This window comes from Galeopterus variegatus, unplaced genomic scaffold (genome assembly GCF_000696425.1).
Source record: "Galeopterus variegatus unplaced genomic scaffold, G_variegatus-3.0.2 Scaffold496, whole genome shotgun sequence".
NCBI lineage: Eukaryota > Metazoa > Chordata > Mammalia > Dermoptera > Cynocephalidae > Galeopterus > Galeopterus variegatus.
Genome location: NW_007726607.1, coordinates 200167 through 224544, shown reverse-complemented (window position 1 = coordinate 224544; position 24378 = coordinate 200167). Strand labels below are relative to the sequence as shown.

The window sequence follows — 24378 nt, the reverse complement described above, 5'->3', positions numbered from 1 at the left end:
AAGGAGGAATATACTTGCATTTTTTGATCCCTGAGGACAGTCTCTAATGGGTGACAGAGGCTGAGTTGGGGCTGGGCAGCCTGACTCGGGGAAGGAAGGCCCTTCCGGTAACTGAAGTTGCGGAGCCCATTGAGAGTGGCAGGATTTATTAAGATGCCTCAGAAAATTCTGGCTTTGAGCCTAATGTTGGCTCAGGTCCCCGTCAACAATAGGGGCTCTATGATATTGTAAAAGAGCCAGCACCCCCGGATCTTTTCAAAAATTATTTTGTTCAGAGAGATAGAATAGTGAAAGAAAGCTCTCTTTCCTGTGGCACAGGTCAGAGAAAATACAGTAACTGCTTGTTTCTGATGAGAGCTGAGAGAGCTCTGGAAATTTCTCTTAATGTGGCTTTTTTTGTTTGTTTTTTATTTCCTGCAGATCCTGCCAGGAATATAGATTCCTTATTCCTTTATTTGGTTTGGTGTTTTACTTGAGTGTGCTAAATAACAGCAATTATTATATGTAAAAAAGGTTGCTACCATTTTTTCCTGGTATGAAAACTAAGCCTTGTTTTCCTCTTGTTGGCAAAAATTGTGCTTTTCTTTGGAGGAAATCATAAATCAGCATTGAAGGCAAGATATTTTGACCCAATTCTTCCCCCTTTCTCTAAGGAGTAACAATCACTTGGCTATGATACAGCACTACAGAGACAGATGATCCAGAATTAAATTCTTTTATCTTTCAGCAAGCTTGCATTTTCATTGACTCAAATCCTTTTAAGAAATATTATTTTCAGGGGGGAAAAAAGCCCCCATTTTATGTTAATTTTCCTGATCCTGTAGGCAAGTATGTTTATTATTCTTGTAAGCAGTTTGGGCACCATTTTACATAAAATTATAGCTTAAATCATAGCCTATGGTTGAAAGGGACTGTGCATTAAAAAAAAGAGCAATTACTTATTTGTCAATGTTAAACTTAGGTCCAGGGTTTAGAACTTAAATTGTGAAGTGTAAGTTGAATTATGAGTAATGAATACAGAATATTTTGGAATTAACAATTAGCTCAGTGAATAAAGCTGTTTCCTGAATACATCTACGGCTTCATTTTCTTGGCGTAATAACATGTTAGTTTTGAGTAATCTTGTTGTGGTTGGTATGCTGGTTTCAAGATCTGCAGGAGAAATCAAAGCTCCAGTGTGATTTCTGATTTCCCACATGCCTAACTATAAGATTTCTGCCATATAGATGACTAATAGTATTTCCCATAGCTAGCTACCTGGGCTTAACAAAAGGTATTAAACATTCGTTTCTGTAGGAAATGAATATTGAAAGAAAGAAATATTGTGTGACTTGAATCTTTAAAAAGGTTTCTATTCTTTGCCAGTGTTAACATTTGTTATCACAGAGTGGAAAACCAGTTTTGAGGTATCACCAAACAGGAGCTATCATGGTAGTACCCAGAAAATTGATAAAAGACTAGCTGTTGTGGGCTGAGCTTGCATTACCAGTTATACAGATTTTTTGGAGAGATTCGATATGAAGTCAGGTTTACGAGAATTAGGAATTAAAAATGGAGTCTCATATTTACTGTTGCTTCGTCCACGTTAGGATTGTTGTCATTGACTGGGGAACAGGAAATTTCCTTTGTGTTTTGCTGCTAGCAATCTGGATTTGTCTTGTTTTAGAAGAGTTTTCCTTTTGCAAGCTACTTTTAGGCAAACACAGCTTTACCTAACATCCGAGCATTGATCAGGCAAGAATAAGTTAGAAGAATGACTCAGAATTTCTAACTAATCATCTAACCTTTCTGTTTCAAATTTCAAATGGGTTACTTCTTGGAAGTGATGGGGGCTAATAAATTAATATATGTAGGCCTGTACTTCTAAGAGGAGTGATTATTTTGCATTTGCTCAGGCATATATGTTTGGAGGGAAGGGAAGAAAGATTAAGAATCTTAAAATCTCAATAAAGACTCCCTCAACTCTCCCCTTCCCCCCAAAGTTCTAAAGTCTTTAAATAGGACTTACTGATATGTTACGTGGTTTGGATTTTGTTTGCTTAATTTGCAAAACCTGAAATTGTGTCGACTCCTCTTATTTGAAAATCCTATATGACTGGCTTCATATGTATTTTAGGAAAAAAGAAGGAGTCTGCTTTAGAAATCTCTTTATAGCTTGATTTATTTTTAAATTAATGGAAGACAAAACGTTCTCTCTTCCCACTGACCTTTTTTTGTATCAAATTAAAGTTTTTTTGGAGTAACATCATGGTAACAATATGCAAGGAAAGGAAGTAATTTGAAAAATTAAAAATGAGGTGTTTCCCAGGACCACAAAAGGTCTGTAGAATTCTACTTAATATAGATGTTTACTTGGGTACATTTACTACTTAAAAGAACTGTCTTTTGAATATCAACTTCTATATTCATGTTATTTTTACCTTTATGTCAGATCATGAAAAGTTACCAACACTGTAGACATATTCCATTTTGTCTATTTAAATGCTGAATGCCTCCCTATGGATTTTATATGAGAAAAGAGTGATGCAGATTTACTGGGGACAAACCTGGAATTATTGGCATGTGAACTGCCTTCTTATACTGTATTTCCATGTACTCAGGAAGATTCTCCCTCCCTTAGAGAGATCTAAATAAATTCTCTAATTTTGTTTCCTAAGGATCCTGGGAGCTGAGAATTGCTCATTCATTTAAGGGATTCCATTTTATTTGAATCTCTATTTCTATTTCTTCAAGTCAGTTCTTTTCTTCAACACAGCCCTACCACACTCCATGTGACCTTGGGTATTTTGAATGTATAAAGTGTACATGGTTCATAGGATTTTGGTAACGCAAGGGGGTATGTTTGAGTGGAAGTGGGCTCTGGAAATACTTTGGAATAAAATTATTAGGCATTTTATAGTTTACAAATGATTTATTGGTATGCTCACATATTCTATTTCTCATATCTTTTTTTTTCCCCTAAAGACTTTCTGGGTTTTTCTAAGATTATTTGTTGCTTGGAACCTATAGCTATGATTTTAAATGAATAGGGCTACTTCCAGTAGTTAGATCATATAACGAAGAATCGAAAGTGCTTATTTCTATTTTATCTCCCTGCTTCTTACGATGGGAAGAAAAGTGAAACTATAAGTAATTATATATGATAATATATATTATATTGGATATTACACACACACGATCAAGAAATGTCTTGCTCATTGTGGGGTGGGTTCTACTTAGGAAGAAGTAGAACTTCTTCTAAGTATGCTCCCTCCTCTTCCCACTGCAAACATGCTGCTTAGATTTGACTAAATTATAAATTGTATATATGTTTAATCTTCTGCAAAATAGACGCATAAAGGAGTATGTGTGAGGTGCACTGTACATCCCCAATTCGGAAGTTGTGTTATTGCAGTCTTATCAGCATCACTGGAGGTAATAAGGTTATACTTAATCTAAACTTGCCATTAACCTATTTTTCCAGATATAATTCATTGCCATACCTGTGATTTTAAAGTACAAACAAGTGTGTATGAAATTCTCATCAGTACTAAATACTAATAACAATTGTATTAGCTTAGTTTCTTGATTGAAAAAAAAAACAAAAGAAAACTTTTTAACTATTAAGATTTTCACAAGCTTCCTAAGTTTGAGGAATGCAATGGTTCAAGGGGAAAAAAAGCCAACCCAACAACACAGTACCAGAACTTTCTGTTATTTTACAATTGGATCATAGGGAATACCTATGGTATTTGAAAACCTAATTATAGTTATACCTCATGGCATAATTATAAGCTCCTCTCCTTCCAGACATGAAAATTAAATGGTGAAATTTCTATGCACATAAACAGCACCAATGTGGAACAAACCCTGCTATTTCCCTACATGAAAAATAAATGTGATTGGGCTAAGTTGACATTCTCTAAAGAGGATACGTAGGCTAGGAGATGGTGAAGTTTATTTCTCCCCCTTAGAAAACAAAACGCTATAATTGTCATTGCAACTAGAATATCGAATTCAAATGGCTGAGGCTTTCCTTAATGATAAAATACAGTCTGTGTAAAGTTTATCTTCTGTGATGAGAATTTGTGGTGACGGGTAAATATTACACATGGAAAACTTCACATATTAAAGTGTTTTAAAAATTGACACCCCGAAGTTAGTCCTTGTGTACAATATATTATTGCTTTTTTATCTTTGATATGCCAAGGTTTTTCTCTTTATTCTCAAAAATAATTGAGTCAATAATTCTGCATTTTAAATTCAAATTATTGGCTGGGTTAGATCCTAACTGAAAAACTTGAGAGGAAAAAGGATCATGAATTTGCCTGAGGAAAGATGAGTTCACAAAACTTGAGGAATGAATTAAATGCAAAATAAGTTTATTTGTTTTGGTGCTTTGGATTTGGTGTCCTTTGCAGCAAAACCTCATGAATTCCATCAGTTTGGATTTTGTTGATTCAATTAGGTGGGATTGGTATTATCTTTGAGAGAGACTTGCCAGAGCTACCAGAAAGGGAAAAGCCCAGGTGAACATAGGATTTGCATCCAATACATGTTACAGATTACTAGCACATTTTGACTGTTCCTTAAAGCAGGTCTGTTTGGATCTGTGCTCGGAGGTAAAACTAATAGATAACACCATTTAAAATAAAGCTAAACGATAACACTTTTGGGGCTCTTCCTTTGATTCAGTACTGTGTGAATGCTTTACTCTCATCAGCTAGATGAGGTGGGTATTATTACCTCTATTTTAGATGAGTAAATTAAGGTTGAGAGGGATTGGGCAGTTTGATAGGGCACAGTCAGGATCTAAATCCAGCCCTCCTGATCCAGAGGTTCATCCTTGTGAACCTAACTATTGTGCTCCACTGGAGCTACTGCTAGCTTTACTTCTCTGTGCTCAAAAACGAACTGGATATCCTATCCCTGACCCTTTGGGATATGCTTGATATCCTAAGTAAAACTGGAAAAAAAAGTATTTGGAAACAAATATTTATATTATTTATATATAATCATCTCATCGTGAAGAGGTGATTATTGCTATATTTTGCGTATGGGGGGGAAACTTTTTGTCTACCCTCTTATGTTCAGTTTTCGGGGACCTGCGAATTAAACTGACAAAAGACAGAGTAACAGCAGAAAGAAGTTTATTTGTATGCAGGTAGCTTGCTAAATGCATAAATAAATATAAATATAAATATAAAAAGTTAGAGGCTTATGTACCTCATTTAGTAAGGAATAGGGAGGGGAAAGAAAAAGCCTCTGGGAAAAACAACTGGGTTTCTTTAGGAAAGAAAGGGATTTCTAGAGATAAGAACGTTTGTGATCATGTTTGTTCATGCAGCTGTGAGTGCTCTTTTGGTTTGTCTTGGTTATAAAACTGACTGGGAGGGCATTTACGGTAGGTTTATTGTTGGTCTCTTTTCTGGTAGTAAAAACCACCTACAGAAGGAAATGATGGCAGCATCATTTGCCAGAAATTTCTGCTTTTAGTCAGATAAGGGAAGTTCCAAGAAAGTGGCTTTTTTCATCTATTGAATCCCAAATGTCTTTAGTGTAAAATAATCTTTATAACAACTCTGGGGTTCTGAGTGGGTCTGCAGAGCTGTTTTGAACTTTCATTTTTTAATTTATGTTTATGCATAAAATATGCCATTTTTCTGTACTCATAACCCTCTGGTGACTTCTCATCTCCCTCAAAAGGAAATCGCAAAGTCTTTAAAGTGACATAAAATTCCTGCATCATCTGTCACCCACAACTTCTCTGACCTCTCCTCCTGCTCCTCCCCACCTTGCTTGTTTTGCTTCAGCCACGGCTACCTACTTTCTGTTCCTGTAGTTCTCCCCTGTAGTTCTTCACGCACACCTCTGCCCCAGGGCGTTTGCACTTGCTGGTCCCTTTGCTTGGAATGCTTTCCCCAGAAAGCTGCACAGCTTCCTCATTCCCTTCACAACCTTCCCCGACTAGCTTACGTAAAATAACCACCTTTCTCTCTAGCTCCCTTTTCCCTTACTCTGCTTTATCCTCTCCATGGTGTTCTCACTATCTCCTATGTTTCACTTGCTTATTTATTTATTTGCTGTTTCTAGGCAGGGAATTTGTTTAGTTGCTAGGGATATTGCAATAAACAAGATGAGTGCCTGGCACATAGGGGATGCTCCATAAATATTTGTTGAATAAAAGAAATAACTGAAGGGACTGTCCGGTTAGCTGTGTTGGTTAGAGCATGGTATTATAACACCAAGGTCAAGGGTTCAGATCCCATACTGTCTAGCCACCAAAAAACCCCCCAAAACCAAAAAACCCCACTAAACTATAAAAGAAATAACTGAAAATGTTTGTGTGTGAAAATGTACACACATATATGTGTCTGTGCACACATGCATGTATAATATTATACATGGTATAATAGTCTGCTTAGCATTAATTATATCAGGACCAGTATGGCTATTTTCTAAATTTTAAAATTATTAAGACTTTTGTTGTTGTTGTTTTTGGTGGCTAGCCAGTACGGGGATCTGAACCCTTGACCTTGGGGTTATAACACAGTGCTTTAAAATTATTAAGACTTTTGATAATGTAAATTGTCTTTGCCATCTCCCCTTTGGTAAAAATTATTGAGATTTCATTGGACTTACATGATTTGTTAACCTATTTGTCCTTCAAATGTTAATTGGCTTTGATTTTGTTTTTTCCTTCATCTTTAATTTACAGACCCAGTTAGTTGCTAATCCTGTTGTGTTTCCACCTGTCCATTTAAACATCAATATTCCTTATATCCATCACTAATAGGCCACTCTTCTTTAGTCATAATTATGCCATGTTTTTAGAAATATTAAAGGAAATATACTTTTTAGACTGCTAAAACTGGATTTAATTCTGATTCTGATTCTCTCACTTCCAGCTCTTGTGTTCTTGGGCTAGTTACTTAACTTCTCAGCTACAGTTTTATTGATTATAAAGAGATTATGATAATATTTACTTAGCACAGTTATTTGCAGGTTTAATTGAAATAACTCATATAAAAGCAGTGCCAGTTCATGATTGTACTTTGAAAAATAACTGCCAGGTAGATTGGAATACTTGGTCCCTATTTTTTTCACCTCAGAATACAAATGGATTTGGTGAGCATAATTCTCAAGACGTTCCCCCCCTCAGATTTCCTGTCTTCTGGTTGTTCAATCAAACGTAAATCTAGGTACTGCTGTGGAGGAATTTTGCAGATGGAATTAAGGTTACTAATTAGCTGACTTTAAAATAGAAGTAGTGTTCTGGATTATCCAAGTGGGCCCTATGAAAATAATTACATAAGCTTTTAAAAGTAGAAGACTCCGAGATGCGGCAGAGGAGGAGGTGGGGGAAAGAGAAGGTGGAAGGGGTGAGACTCGAAGAGTGAGTGGGATTCTAATCTCCTCTGTTGACTGTGAAGGGGGCCACAAGCAAGGGAATGCAGATGTTCTCTAGAAGTCGAGATCAATCCCCAGCCCACACCCAGCAAGGAAATGGGGACTCCGATACTAGAGCCACATGGAATTAATTCTGCCAACATCCTGAATGAGCTTGGTGGTGGGTTCATCCCCAGAGCCTCCAGAAGGGAATGCAGCCCTGCTGACCTCATGATTTCTGCTTTGTGAAACCTGGAGCCGAGAACTGATGAGCCACGCTATGCCTGGACTTCTGATCTATGTGAATTGTGAGATAATCAATGGGTGTTATGTTAAGCTGCTAAATGGTAATTTGTTGTGGCAGCAGTAGGAAACTAATACAGTGAGTTTGAAAATAAGATCAATACTGGAAGGGTGTTTAAGCATAGCTGCTATAAAAGACATCTGCCAATCTTCAGCCATAGTGGTTCCGAATCAACACTGCCTCATCGAACATTCTCCTTTCTAGGGGTTTATCTTCCAAAAAGACTGGGAAACATCCATGGAATCAGTGAATGCATGCTTCCTCTTGATCAGCACTGGAGATAGAGGGACACTAACACAGTTTCATTGTCTAATTTTCCCTTTTCTGCAACTTTTTCATCTCAGCATTTCCTCATGACCTATGTACCATATGTTCTTGGATTACAGCTTATCTTGTAGAGTTGATGTTCACCTTTTCAGGAAGGAAGTTCAGGCTTCTGGCTGAAATTTGGAAAGTGGACCTTAGGAAAATTCCTGAGGATCTGAAATTCCTAGACTCAGGAATACTTTTATTTTCTTACATCTTTCTTTTCATGTCCATTGTTTTTCTTTGTCCACCCCTAATACTTTCAGTCACTTCCTGAGAGTTTTTGAGTGTGGGTCTGCAAAAAGAGAAAGAAACTTGAGTTTTGTGGATAAATGGGCCGTTCTCACTGCCTGTGTAATTGTGCTTTACTTCATGCCGGGGCCTTTGGGACAGCTCTTGAATGTTAAGTCTGCACACTTCAATGTTCTACCTACCATATCTTAGTTTTTAAAATAACATGCATGTAAAATATCTTCACAGATGGCTATTTTCATCTATATAATATTGATTTGTTAACTTTGTCTTTTTAACTTAATTCTTAAAACTCTGAAGTTACCAAAGTAATATGTGCTCCTTGTAACATTGAAATAAAATTATAATATAAAAAAATTGAAATCTTCTCCTTCTGTTTACCCCATTCCTTTCCCATTTCTAATCTTTGAAATGAACACAGATTTAAAATTGTTTGAATATCCTCCCAGACATACAATGTTCATACAAACATGCATATTCAGAAACTTCTGTTGGTTTATAAAAATGCTGTCATACTGTTACTTAGTTTAACAGCTTCCTGCTTTTCCTGCCCTACTGTGTCAGGAAACATCTTTTCGTATCTGTCTATATTGCTCTCCTACGTTTTATAATGACTACGTGGTGTTCTAAATAAATATACTATATTTATTTACATTTAGGTAGTTTCCAATTATCCATTATCTCCCTAATAAGCATCTAGGTACACAGATCATTTTTGTAGAGTCTCACAATTGGTGTTACAGGTAACAAGGCACGTGTACTTAAAATGTTAGATGCTTCTAAACTGCCCTTTAGTAAAGTATATGAGTTTAAACTTCCACCCATGATTTAATGGACTGTTGGAAGGAGAGCCGAGAAAACTCTTAATAGTAGTGGATTCCAAGGTGAGGAACTGGGTGTCTGGAAAATTAGGGAAGTGAATAAGACTTAAGTTTTAGAACAGGTCCTTTGTACCTTTTAAGTTTCATGCTCTGGGCATGCATTATCTCTTCAGAGAAGAAAGAAACAAGGACAAAGGGTTAGACTTCCTGTTTTCCCAAACCTTAACAAATATTGTGTATTACTACTCTTGTTGGTGCTTGAAACAGAGGATCTCATTTTAATTCACATTTCTTTGATTAATAGAAAGTTGCTTTCGCTTACTTTTTTAAAAGTTTAATTTAAGAAAAATTATGCATATATTCTCATTGTAGAAATAAACAACTCGCACACTGAAGATAGGTCCTCAAGTCCTCCCTCATGGCTCCCTCGTGGCACTGCCACCAGTGACTGGCCCTCCCCAGAGCTGCCAGGCTGTCAGTTGGGTTGTTACTTTATAGAGTGATTCTCTGCATTTAATATATCTTGTGTGTGTGTGTGTGTGTGTGTGTGTGTGTGTGTGTGTGTGTGTGTGTGTTTAAAACATAAAGGGACTTAAGGAGTATGCAGACCCCAGAGGTTCAGGCACTGGGCAAGCCAATCATAAATTCTGGATTCCTTCCCTTTTCACGTGCATTTCATGCATGAGACGTTGAGAACTTGCTAGACTTTGAACTTCTGATCTCCTTTCTTCTTCAAACCTTGAGATAGAATATCTGCAGTCCTCTGCATAGAAGAAGAAAGCATGACTGTACTTTTATCTACAGAATCTCATTCAAGGATATTTGAAAGGACATCAAGTTGTACTTAAAAAATAGTCTTCTGAACATTCACATGGCTCATTTCACAAAAACACAGTTCTCTGAACTTATTTCATTGTGATTTACCCAATCTGGTCTTGTTTTCACTTTTTTGTTTGTTTGCTTTTTTTAAAGACAATCCATTCTAGGTGATTTCTAGAAGGTGAAGAGCAGGGAGATGAAGGTACACTACAGGTAAATTTTTGCATGACTAACTTTTCCCTTTTGTGCTAATTATGCTTGCTTTCACTTTCCTCCAAGAGTCTCCAGTTCATCTTCACTTACTTAGCCTTTGATATGCGTCTGTCATCTAATAGTTTTATACAGGAAATATTTGCAAGTTGCTGCCAGAAAAATTCCAGGGAAAATCTTATCTCGCCTTGCAGGTCTTTCCCACCTTCTTCCTCATGCCTTATCTACTCTTTGCTCTCACAATGTCTCCTCTTCATTTTCCCAGGCCACCAGCCCCTGTGGACTCCCCATCAAGGCCAGGTGCTGGCCAGTCTCCTCACTGAGGTCCCCACTAGCACCCCAGAACCCTTTGTCTGTCTGTCTTATGCCACAACCGCTCTGTGACTTCAGCTTCCGGGCTGTAGGGCACTGCTAGGCAAAATGACGACTTACTGCCTTCCCAGTAGACGAATGGACAGCAGTCTTTCAATTTTTCATCTCCTGTTGACTTTCTAACCTATGTGTTTCAATGGCTCTTACGGTATTTTTTTTTCAGTTTTCAAGTCCCAGTCTATACTCCGCACTTACTCTCTAAGGATAACATATTCTCATTCTTTTACTGAGAATATCTTTGTCGGGTCACAAATTCAAATGCCAACTGGGGCCATCAAAAATTGCTAAAATGAATGAGGCAGTGGGAGCGATTGTTGTAAACTGCAGAGTGCTGGCCACCTGTGTGTGTGTCGGAGGGGGGAGGCGGCTGTGATTATTGTTCTGTGGAGCTTTGGGCCAGTATTGCCCCATTTTCTGTTTCCTCTAGAAAAATCAAATACCTGGTTTTCTGGGCAAAATCTCTACATGTTTAAATCACATTTTGGGGAACCCTGTGTAGGCTGACAAAACAGATCTGGCAGCTAGTCATCTTAAAGCTTCACTTACTTTTTTCTGTCTTAGTATATTTCTCTACTTTTATTTGTCACCGTTTCTTTGTCTCCAGGGTCACTTGTTTTCATTCCTGTCTCAGGTGTGCAGTTGTTTTATCTCCACCACCTTTTACCTGCATAAAAACATTCAGGACATCCCCTTTCCTAAACCAATAACCAGTGACTCTTTCTTCAGTGCACGTGCCTGTGTTCCCAATATTCCATCTTTTCTTCGTTCTTCCACGTTGGATTTATTAAACAGGCGAGTCTACATTCATTGCCTTGACTTCTCTCATTCCCTACATTCATTGCCTTGACTTCTCTCATTCTCATTCCCTTATCATTCCCTATAATCTCTCTTTTGTCTTCACTTTTTCCCTGAAGCTCTCATTCTTTGGACCATACTAATCTGAATTTTCCTCTCTGAACACTACTTCACCATCTGTTTTTACAGGCTCAACTTGCTGCACCCTAAATATTTTATGTTTCCAAGATTTCTCACTAGTCTGTACACTTCTCCTGTTGGTTCTGATGGCCGGCTGTGTGTGTTCTGCTGGTGTATCCAGCACAACAGATTGAAATGGGCTTTATTCTGTCACCTCTCCCAGCTCCCCCCCCTCTAACTAACTTGCGTTGCTGTTAATGGCACCATCTTGCTCCCCAGACATTTAGGTTGAAAGCTTTGGAACCATCCTTGTTCTCTTTCACCTCTTACATAATTTCAGTCACCAGTAATGTTTTCTCCTTCCAAGATATAGCTGGTATCCATATATTCCTTTGAAGGCTTTTGGCTTCTGAATTAGGACATAGGTGGTCTCTTTGTCTCTCCCCACTGTCTCAGGATCCAGATTACTTTATGGAAAACCCAACTCTAACCACTCCACCCACTGCTCAGAAAACCTCAAAGGCTCTCATTACTTATCAAAGCTAGTCCAGCCTTCTCACCACTTCTCGTCGAGTGTCTTCAGGGTCTAGCCCTGTTGAATATTTCCAGCCTTCTCTCTCGCTGCCCGCCATGTATCTACTCTCCAGCCAGCTGGAACTACTGTCATTCCCTGAACACTCTGCACACTTTGGTCCTGTGCTTCCATTTTCTCCATTTGGAATTCTCTTCTTGCTTATTCCAGCCCTTCCTCTGGCCTGTTGAAATTGTACACATTGTTCAGACTTTCATCTTATCCGTTATTTCTTCTTAAACAGCCCCTATATAACTACCGTTAACTACAAGTTATTTTTCCTATCTGGTTTTTCCTAGCATTTCATCTATCTCGTGTGACACCTATCGTTATGTTAGATTACATTGTAGATCATTAATATACCTCTCTTCTCTCCTAAGGGAACATTAATTTTTTTCCCAGAAAGAGACTGTGCCTTATTATTAATTTTTTACCCCCTACGGCATGTAGCCCAGTGGTAGGTAATAAATAAACATTTTAAGTGAGAACTTTCAAGTTATTAATAATTAAAACATAAGACCATTGGATTTCTCCCCTGCCCCCCAAACCCAGCAGATTAGAATTCATGAAGTTTTTTTGTGTGTCAAATGCCAGGCTTGGTGCATGATAGTAACTTAGTCAAAGAAATATGTTTCTTTGTCCCTCACTTGAATGCTTTCTTATACAGCCAAGACTGGCTCTGTGATTTTATTCAAGAACAGCTGATTCCACCTGCTGTTTGCAAAATATGGAAGATATATTATCACACAGCAGGGGTAGTTTTTTTTTTTTCCAGAAGTACCATTGTAGACAGAAATTGGCAAAAACTCAAGTGAAGCAAAGTCTTTTAGTATAAAACTCTATTTAGAGTGGTCGCTTCTGTTCTGTCACCTCACTTATTTCTGTGCACATGTTTGTACATTTTATATAGCAACAGAATGTAGATATTTTGGATCCCGTTGTTTTCACTTAGAAGTTTGTCAAACTATTTTGTTTCTCCATGGTTTTCAGCATTATAACCTTGGTGACATTAATTTCATTGCTTTGACTTCTCCAAATTAATTAAATGATTTATCATCCCTCTAATATTGGGTATTTCTGGTTACTTGTTGTTATTTAGAATGTTGTGCATTTTTTTTTTTTTTTGCAAATTATTTCCTTAAGATAGATGTATTGGAGTGGAATTACTAGCTCTTATTGCATAGTGCATTAATGCATTCCTAAAGGTTTCATATTAAATACAGTGCTACTAACAATGAATGACCAGCAATTTTATTAGAACATTGCCACTGGTGAGTGTTAGGACTTTTTGTGTGTTTTGGTATATATAAAATGGTAGCTCATGGTGGCTTAATATGCATGTTTAGGTACCATTGCTAATGAAACTTCCCCATATTTTTATTTATATATTCTCCTATGAGACTGGGATTTAGTCTTTACTTTTTAAAAAGTATACACACATAAATAAAGTTGTATTTTATATAGTAAGAGGGTACTTCAAACAGTTTGTGGAAAAATTTGTGTTACCTCTTAATTCTATTTTTTCCACGAGCTTTTTGAAGAACCCTGTATATAGCCATCATTTATTTTATCCAATATGGAGTTCTGTTAGCTTCTCTACTAAAAGGGTACATGAGATACTATTCTGCCCATTTGTTGGATAAGAAAACTTCAAGCTTAGAAAGGTTAAGTAATTTGACTGAGATCATGTAACTAAAAGTTATGGACTTGGGATACTAAAATCAGAGCTGATTTATTCCATATTCTACACTGTTAGTCATCATCCTCTGCTTCCTTTGATAGAAATAATACATAGTGTTTATAGTAAAGGGATAAAATACAGATAAGCAAAAAGGAAAATAAGATCACATTCATCTGAAATTCCACCATGCAGAGGCAACTACTGTCAACATGTGGGCATATAATACCTTATCTCAGAGGAGGACAGAAGACCCACTGACTCTAGGAGTGGGAGAGGTTTTGAAAAAACATGAGTACACTTCGCGCTTCACCTCCCCTTCCCCATCCCTCTCTAATTAAAGATGTTACTGGACTGATAATAGACTGCTCTGGAGTCAGTGACAATGTGTAAGAAGAAAGTGTTGAAAATCATAGATGGTTATGCTTCCTGACTTTTAACCTTCTGTGTCTGTATATTTACAAAAAAGGTATCCATTAATATGTCATGAATATCCTTCCATGTCATGAGCTCATGGTCACCACCCCTGCAACCTTGTCCTGCTTAATATTCTGTCTAATGGATTTACCTCAGTGTGGTTATTGTAGACATTTAGATTGTTTCCATTTTTTCTTACTATGAATAAATTGTTGTGAAAAGTGTATACATATGTTTTTGCTCATTTATACAATTATTTATTTTAAGCTTAAAGTGGAATACTGGGTCATAGGCTATTACATTTTTAGGGCTTTTGATAACCATTGCCAATTGCCAATTTACTCTCCAAAAAAGTATCTTCCAATTTAGCCCATGATAAAAACAAGAAGGGGTAGTGGGGAAGGGGAGAGAGAAAGCAAGCATGTGCATAAACAATTTTGTGATGGGGTGAAAATGATAAGAAAACCTAAGGTTTTAGCCTTGGTTGGTATGGTTTTAAAAAGTGAGGTTGTCTTTTATTATGCTAAAATATTTCACGTTTATATCTTGTCCCTTGTGTTTAGTTTTTCCCCTTTATTATTGGTTGAGGTGTATGGAGAGTAAAGCATTAGATGTTTCATCCTATATCCTTTCTAAAAATCGTAGTGGATTCTCTCTTTAGATTTTAAAAAAATTATGGGTCATTCTGTCTTTCCAGCTTTTATGGAAGCTGAAAATCAAATGGTTAGGTATTTTAACTGCTGTTTTCTTAAAGGAATATATTTTGTTCCAATTTAAATAAATCTATAAAACTCCAGGGGCTTATGTTGGCAGACAGGATTTTAACAGGAGGTAGCTGGGTAGGACCTATCTTAGCAGAAAACCTCCAGCTTTGGCCACAGCTCTTGGGCACTTCTACATTATAAAATGCTACATTGTTTGCATGCCATTATATACATGCCATTCCTTATAATTTTATAGCTTAATTCTTAGGCAGTAAGTTGGTGAACCCACCAATTCATTTTTTTCTTAAACACACATAATGCAGAGATAATGATTCTAGTCTAACAATGAAAATACATCGTTTCATGTTGGACAATTTAAAGGAAAGAGTCCTTACTGTTCTTGCTGGGTCAGCAATGATAGAGTTCATAATTGGCCAGCCCACTTTCCAGACCTTTGATGACCTCACTGGGGTATGTTGGTTCATGGAGTTCTACTGGCATGATAAAGTGTTATATCCCAGTGGGCTGAAGTCACTGTTTTTATTCAAACAATCACTATACAAATTTCACATTAGTTCAGAATGCCCTTTCAGAATGCTTGTGGGATCAGAGTGGTTTGACTTCATATTTTTTGGGTGATATTTGCAATAACACATTAGTTAATAATTTGGTAGAAGTACTTGACTTTACAGCATTTTTGGGGAATGCTTGCCGGAATACTGAGGGGTAGTGCAATCATTTCTCCTACATTTGTAATAGGGATACAACATATTTCAGAGCATTTAGAGAATATTTTTCTCTCTGAGAACATGACTGACTGTAGTCAGTAATCTCTGATTTCTTCCAAACTACCCTGATGCTCCAAGAAGTCTGCAAATAATGAGAATATCTGCTCTAAAGTTCTTGCCCCAAACTTAATTGAAATCCACTGTTTAAACTTATTGTTATGTAAATGTCACATTATGGTTCATAATATTTTTCATATAAATATTTAATACAGTGTAACATAAATTTTGCACTGTAGTTCATAATATTTTTATATAAAGTTTTAATACATTGTATGTAAAGTTTGCACTACAGTCCATAATGTTTTTATATATAAAATAAAGTTTTAAAGCATTTGCCACAAAGAAAAATTGATGCCCTAGGAATCTGGACCATGTTCATTCACTCACGCCAACACACTGTCACATACAGCATACAACCATGCATGTGTTTATTTTTATGTGAAACTTTATGGCAGACTATAATCATTTCAGTCAATTCAGTCAAAACTTTCAAGAGACAATAACTTTTGAGTTCTAAAACTGCTCAGAATCTTTGAATTAGAATATTTCTGTGGGGAAAAAAAATGCCAGTAATGGCAAAGAAAGCAAGCCATTACTAAACACTACAAATATGATTGTGAAGCAACATGTGAGTTTCAAAACATGTGGGCTTGTTTGATGTAATGTATCAATAGACATTGCAAATACTACAATTTTGGGACATCGAGGGAAATTGACTATCTTGACTTTTATTTTGGCATGGCAAGTGGGTTCACTGAGGATGTCAGAACATCAGATTATCAGATTTTTCATTTTGCTAGTATTGGTACTGTGGGAACAAAAACTGTACACTAAACCCTTTAAGAGCACAAGGGATGAATTCCAAGCCCTTCATCCATCCTCAGATTTGCAAATATATGATAATATGTAATTTTCTCGACTCTTTAATGTCTGTTCATTTTTTTGGCTGAGGGCTATGGCTTTCTTGTACCATTTAACTTGATCTTCACTTTCGTCATTAGCACTGGCTGTTGGCTTTTTTCTGACTGTCACACAAAGAAATGTTTTAGTCTGTTCATAAGACTTACTGGATAGGCAGAAAACAAAGCCATGGTGGAATACAGATGTCTGTTGGTTGGCTGGGCACCCTGTAACTAGCCACACAGCTCAAGCTTGTGATTTAAATTTGCTTCTCGGCTAAACTAGCACTACTCGTCAGGGACCCTGAGCCTAAAATTTGAAAATTCAGAGGATCTATTCGGAGCAATCTATTATTTGATAACAAAGTCTTATTGAGAAAGCACAACATGCCTTTAGAATATTTTAACAGTGAAAATCAATACATAATTGAGTACCAGAATGAATGGCTGGTGGAAATACCGTAGTAAATGCTGTTGGCAATGAGAGAAGAGGAAGACTGTATAGGGACATAATATGAGAAGGTTTCATGATTTGGGCAAGACTTAAGAACTGGCTACAAATATGGTTTTGAGCATGGTTAGGCACCAACCTGTGCTGTTTGATCTTAATTCCTACAAACCCTATTCTAGCCAGAAGGAGCCAGGATTTTGGATCCAGGTCTATCTGGATCTGAAATCTGTGATGTAAACCTTTGTCCTGTGCAGTCACCCCTACAATTTTATAAACTCAACCACTCATTCAGGTTCCCCCTTCTTTAAGGTCCAATTCAGTGATGGCCTCTCTGTAAAGTCTTTCTGACATGCTAGTTAGAATCCTGTAGGGCTTTGAACCTTTCATATACACCTTTAGTTTAGTCTTTTGTGTTACCTGCTTCCTCTGCTGGATTGTGAGGATCCTGTGGGCAGGAAATACAAACTATATCCCATAATATTTAGCACAGATTTGGGCCTGTATGCTGAATGTGTTGTTGATAGTAGGAGAGAAAATAGGGTCCTTTACAGAGGGCACAGAGTGAGTATGCCCTCAGAAGCCAGAGTGCATATGATATGCTGAAGAAAAACCAAGCAAGCCATCCTGGGTGCATGAAGGACCAAGAATAGAAGGAGATAAGTTTGGAAAAGAATGCAAGGGATAAGATGTGGAGGATCTTAAATGCCAAAGTCAAGGATTTGGACTTTCCTCTGCAGACACTGAAAACCAGTAAGACTAGCCTGATTAAAAAGAAGGTTAAGACAACGTCTCTGTCTGTGCATGAATTGGTGATGAGTAATTTAGTCGTACATTTTTCCCCAGTTTGTTTGGAACCACATAAACCTATCTTTCAGTACAAAGAGACACTGGGTCACATTTAGGTGACACATTTCCTCCAGAAATCCCAGAGAACTTCAGGAAGTGGTGGGGATGATTCAGCCAGGGGATGTGAACATGTGAGGGTTGTGTCTGGACAGAGCTCTTCTTGCCAGGCTGTGCAGAGCAGTCTTTCCATAATTTCTGTGGTGCTCACTCAACCTTTCCCAGATGGAAACGTGGTGAACAAATTTGGAAGTTTTAGGATCTCTCTGGTAAGTCTTTATCCTGAAGGATTTCTGAAGGATGTGAACTTCCTGGAGTTGCCTTACTTACCAAGGAAAAGAGAGACATTGGTCAGTTGGCTTAATTCTTCGATTACTTATGACAAAAATAAAAAATATATTGGCTTTTATATTACCAATACCCCAAGTTTAGCTCTCAGAATCAGAAGAGACTTAAAAGTCTATGGAAGTCCATTTATATTCTTATATTGGGTATCCTATCCTAAACTGTGCAGAGGTATATTTTACTGGATATACCTAACGTTTGTAACTAACAAATCTTTTGAGATCTACTTTTGTGTAACTTTTATAAAATTAAAATTATTATCAATATAGCATAGAGATTAAGAATATCAACTCTGGAGCCAGATTTCCTGAGTTCTGGTCTTGACCTTTCTACTATTTAAACTTGAGCAAGTTATTTAACCCCCTGCCTCAGTTTCCCTATTTGTAAGATGGGGAAAATAATTTACTTCCCTCATACAGTGCTTGTCAGAATTAAATAAACTGATTCATTGTTCATTTACGAAAGAGTAAAGCCCTTAGAATAGTGTCTGGTATATAAGTTCCTAATAAATATTAGCAATTTTTTAGTATATCATAAATAAGAAAATTAAAGCTAAAGGTTAAGTGACTTGGGTAAGTTATTCAGCAAAATGACTAAACCAGGATTAGTGTTTTTAATTTCAAGACAGTCCACTGAAATAACTGTTCCCTTTAGACCAGAGGTTAGCAAATTTTTTCTTAAAGAGCTGGGTAATAAATATTTTATACTTTGTGGACGTCATGGTCTCGTTGTTACTGCTCAACTCTGTCATTGTGTCTTGGAAAAAGCAGCCACAGACAATATGTAAACACCTGGGTATGGCCATGTTCCAAGAAAATTTTATTTACAAAAGCAGGTGGCAGGCCATATTTGGCTGGTTTACAGATCCCTGCTTTCGACACTTAAGTCATATCTGAAAAGAGACTTTGGATCCCATTTAGTTTTGAAGCATGGAATGTGACCTTATTATAATAAACAGTAACTTCACTTCCTAATGATCATGTTTAGCATGTTATTCTCAGTTTTGATGATCATGCATTAGAATATCAAAGGGATTTGGGAAATAAGCCATAGCAATAAATGTGTTTTTCATCTCAAAGATATATAGAAGTCACTTATTTAATGGTTTGGAGGATTTTCTTGGAATTTGAAACCTGAGGCTGTGAGGAGGAAGTTAAGGGTTTGTTTTATTAAATGGACACAAATACAGACTGTATTTTTTTCTTCTTCTGTAATCTCTGTATAGGAAAGTTTTGTGAGTTACATAAAAAGCTATTTGTAATTATGCTTGTTGTTACACTAAGGGTTTTTCTTCTAGGAATGTTGTTTGCATAGGTTTGGGGTTTTTTTATGGCTTACTTTTTAGTTTAATAATGTCTTCTTGTTTTTGAATTAAACTTGTCACCGAGCCTTTTTGTCAGTGGCTGACTGTGTTGGTTAGTTAGTATTTATAGCTTAGGTCTGTTTCTGAGGAAATGACTAAAGTCTCTTGCATTGCATCAAAACTGTGTAACAAAGAACATCTTTGACTTGCTTAAACAAGGCATGTGATGAAAACTCAAAAAATATAATGGTTCATGTTTATAAATGTTTTTATGTATTCAGTCCTGGTTGGGCCAAATAATCGTAGCTCTGTGCTGAGGAAGGGATTGAATATACTCAGTGCTTCTTAGTCAACATGAATTCCTCTGGAGGAAGTTCAGGCAGCACTTTCTCATGATGCTCTTTTTTTTTTTTTTTGTATTTTACATAAATAAAATGTTATAGAACATATGTATCTATTTTTTTCCTTCTCTTTAAACTGTTCCCTTAATTTCCTCCTCTCTCATTCCTATCTGAGAGCCCTAACATATGTGAAGCATCTAAACCTTGCACATGTAATTTCCTGCCGGGATGCTGATAGGGATTGGGGTCGATCTAGGAAGTGACCAATTTGCAGAAACCCACTCCTTGCTTCCTTATCTCTGGAATATCTTCAGGCACCCCCCATCCTAATCTCAGCCCCTGACTGTTGGCTCAGTCCTCATGGAAGTGTAGATGTCCTTCTGCTTGTCGCTCCAGGGCAGGAGATGAAGGGACTGAGTAGGGAGGAAGAGAAGACCCAGCTTCTGTCTGCTCAGACCCAGGCTGACTTGTGCTCTGGGGCCCCTGTTAAAGATGGTGGTTGGATTTCGGTGAGGTTAGATCAGCTGCGTTATGAACCCACTGGGATCCTGTGCACTAGCATTTAATTTAATTATTATTTGGTTACATTGGTTGCAGCTCAAGGAAACCACTTTTCCAACTGAATCTTGGATCAAAGCATGAAACAGATGAAGGTGAAATTCTCTGCCCACTCTCACGCACACTCACTCCTGCCTCTGTTCTCAGAATAATCTCTAGGGTGGGGTTACTAGAAGCTCATGTTGAAAACTGCTGATTAATGTAACTGTTTACTTTTGGAGCTCACCCTAGTCTTAAAATCGGGCTTGCCTATCTATGCATCATTAATTCCTTAAAATTTGCCTAGATTGGTATGTATATATGGACTACACATGAAGCCAGCTTTAGGGAAAGGCAGAATGAATGGACGGTGTGATTTGGTGGGGTGTTGAGAAATTCCTTTAAGACTATCTGCTCTCCCCATTTATGCCTGAAATTCCATTTTATTTCAATGTTTAACACCTGCCTTTTCTGAAGCTCTTTTTCTTTTTTTTAAATGAAAATGTCCTCAGGCAGGAAATCCCTTAAGTTGTTGCCACTTTGGAGCCGATCCTATTACTTCCCTACTTGATTAAACGTTTGGGGTTCTTGAACCTTCAAAAGGGCAGGAGAAGGAAGCAGCCACACTCTTGCATTGGCATTTTATCTAGGACTGGCCCTGATTGTATATGCATTGGAAAAACACGCGTGGCAATATCTCTTGTATTAGACTTGGAGACATTTTCTTTCTCATTTGGATGGAGGTAGTTATGAGATATTTGAAGGGTGAGCACCTCAAAAGAAACTTTTACTGTTCTTAAATATTCCTTCACTACCAAAATGCATTTTATGACTGTATCATGGTGGGGATATATGTTTCTATGTATACTAATGGGGATTTTTCCCACATGTGAGTTATTTAAAAGAGATAAGGGAATCAGAAATGCAAGTCTAAAAATTAGTGTATATGTTTCTACATGTTGTCTACATTTCTATGTACTGTTCTTGTTGGACAACAAAGTAATACATTAGTTGCAGGCATTTCCACTCTTTTTTTTAAACTTAACAACTAAATATTGTAAAACTATGGTTCATTCGTCTACTTAGCAAACATTCATAGAGTACCTACTATGTGCCAGGTACTTTGTGCTGTAAAAATTAATGATGGTGGTTTCACAGAAAGTCAGTGTTCAAGGAATATTTGAGGTTGTCCAGTCACTGGGGAAGGAAGGAAGAGAGGGAGAGAGTACTGGATGGGAGAGGAAGGAAGAAGAAAGGGAAGGAAGGCTGGATGGAAGGAAGTCCCTAAAACATGTTTTCTTGTTTTTAATTATACCCATGTTATCTAGTTTGATATTCTTTGCTTATACGGTAATTTATCATCTAAAGCTTTTATTTTTTTTTCTGGTGTGTTATAATTTGAAATTGATTTTAATTGTCATTTTTATATTTGTTTCTTTTTAGTACAGAAGAACTTGTATGGATCAATTTGCTAGGTGCATGCAAGATTTGAAGAGCTGAGAAAACAATCTGAATTAAACCTGTTTTTTAAAAAAATGTAAGTAAACTTACCCCTCACCATTGCTCATTTCTGACAATTACCTTTCTGTATACTCACTGCATGTCATTTTTTCCCAGTAGTAAAGGTATTTGACTGTAGTCAGCCTACCCATTCAGTCTATGAGAATTTATACCCACCCACCCCCGCCTTTAAAAATTTAAAAATGTTAAAAGTAGTATGACTAACCTAGGTGGCTGTAGGATTTAGACATGTTGTGGCAGTCTGTGAGCAAATCTTTATTTGGCACCGAGAAGGAAGACACGGACCTGGCAGCACATGAAAAGCACAGCCCCCTTCTCAAGTCCTTTACTGCTCTTTACTTCACAGACCGTCTCTGCGCCTCATCTAAGCCAGTGAGAAAGACCCAGTTGGCTTAGAAAATGAGGTGGTTTTCGCACAAGCTTCTTTACTCCCTTTCTCCCCATTCCTCTTGCTCAGTAAAAACAATTACTATTTATTGAGCTTCTTACCAAGTGACAAGCATTTGATTAATTTGATTCAATATTCATTCTACAAATACTTTTTCTAAATGCTTGCCATGTACCACACGCTGCTCTGATACTGTTACCTTATTCTCGTGGCAACCTTGCAAAGTATGAGCTAACAGTTCAGTGATCTAGATGAAGATACTGAAGGTCAGAGAGGGGTTGGGATCGTGCCAGCGGTCACATAGCTAGTAGGGGTGAAAACCATGTTGTCTGACTTTTTCTGAATTTCCATATCCTAAATAGTGTTTGGATGTCCCTCCTGGCGTGGATGTCAGTAGGAGACTGGTGTCTTCTGGGTTACGTTCTTAGTAGGCATGTGATCCTAATCCTTGTAAACCTTGGCTGTAGTCACAGCAAGGAAAGAAGTTAGAGAAACACCCTACCACATTTGAGAGGTAGTTTTGCTGTCTTCAGGAGGAGTTAAGAGTTCTGATGTCTAGTCTCAGCCATTCCATAGATTTCCTGTGTCCTTTAGACATTTAAGCTCCATGGGAAACAATTACCCTTACACCAGCTACGGGTCACAGACCAGATGCTCTCGAGGGTCTCTTTAAGTCAGCCCTTTATTGCGAGATCTTAAATATAGAGGAAAGTCCGCAAATAGGTGGATGGCTTGGTGGAATAATTGTCTCAAAGTGGACACACCTCTGTTAACCAGCATCTCAATTACTAGAAAGTTAGCAGCACCCCAGAGCCCTCCTCTCATGCTCCCAGAAGTAACCAGTATCCTGACTTCTGACACCTTTGGTTAGTTTTGCCTGTTTTTAAAGTTTATGAATAGAATCATACTCTTGTATCTGGCTTATATTGCTGATCATGTTTGTGAAATTCATCCATGATACTGCATATAGTTTATTTTTTTCCTTCTCCTTGCTCTAATGGCATTTAATTGTTTATCCGTTTTATACTTGCTGGACATTTAGATGGTTTCCAGTTTGGGCATGTTACTAATGCTCCTATGAATATTTTGTGCATATCTTTTGGTGACGATTGTATTTTGTTTGCTCAGGGACTACAGTAGTATACATTCAGTGGCCCTGTGGAGTGATGTTGAACTTTAGGTAGACAAGTGATTTGTGTGTTTCAATGTGATGTTCTAAGCGTGCTTGCTCAACAGGAACAGATGATGTTTCTTTGATCATTCATGGGGGTGTGGCCAGGTGGAAGCCCTCTCTGATATGTGTGTGATGTGGTAAGACTTGTTTCCCTGGAAAAGAAGGGTTTTGGTTTCATGATACAGAAGGGGATTACAGAGGGAAGAGAAAATAGATCTGGAAGAGAGATGTGTCTGGGCTCTCCTAGAAACTGTCAGGATATGTCACCAACCAGATCAAGAGACTGGAAAAGTGACAATCCAGGGGAAGACTCAGCTTATGAGATCTGACGAGTCTAGGGAGATGAATAGAGAAGTAAGAATTGATTTGAGCAGGCAGGCTGGAGCTCAGAAAGAGCTCTCGAAGCATTTTCTGAACAAATTCATTAAGTCTAACTTTTGCTTTAAGGAAGCTTTGAAAAACCAGTCCCTAAAGTATGAATCTTGAACCAAGATTAATAAAATTATCGCCCCACCACCTGCTTCTGTTACCTGTCTGGGTCAGCTTCCTCACCTGTAAAATGGGGATATTAATATGCTTACCAATAAGATGCCCCATAAATTTCCTGTGACAATTTACCGCATAGTGGGAACATAATGCTTCTGGGCACATAGCACTAGCATTAAAAATAATAGTCATTATTTTTATTATTTTTCCCATTCTTGTTATTAGTATTACCTGTTTGACTCTGTCTAATACTTGTAGGCGACATCAGGTCATTTTTTAAAAATATGGGACTTTTTGTTTGTTTGTTTTGTTTTTAAGTATGGTGAACACTAACAAAGATATTTTCTTGCTCTTCTCACCTTAAACTGAAACTCAGAGGAAGGACTAAGGAAAGGACTTGTCCATGTGTCCTTGGCATGTCCCCAGGGTGAGTCAGTGAAGACACACTCTTGGTTGTCTGAGCTGGTTTACTCGAATAGTTCAAGAAGAGGCCAGTGGAGCTGAGATTAGTGGGAAGGTAGGGTCATTTTGCACACAGGAAAATCATAATTTTGTACATTATATT

General features: G+C 37.4%; 1 protein-coding gene across 1 annotated transcript in view; it reads left to right on the top strand.

Annotated features, from left to right (window-relative positions):
* PPFIBP1 (PTPRF interacting protein, binding protein 1 (liprin beta 1)) overlaps window positions 1-24378 on the top strand; it is a 158245-nt gene that overhangs the window by 26341 nt on the left and 107526 nt on the right. Inside the window, exon 3 of the mRNA XM_008569442.1 lies at window positions 21688-21781. The gene's annotated coding sequence lies outside the window, so the exon portion shown is untranslated. The remainder of the gene's footprint in view (window positions 1-21687; window positions 21782-24378) is intronic.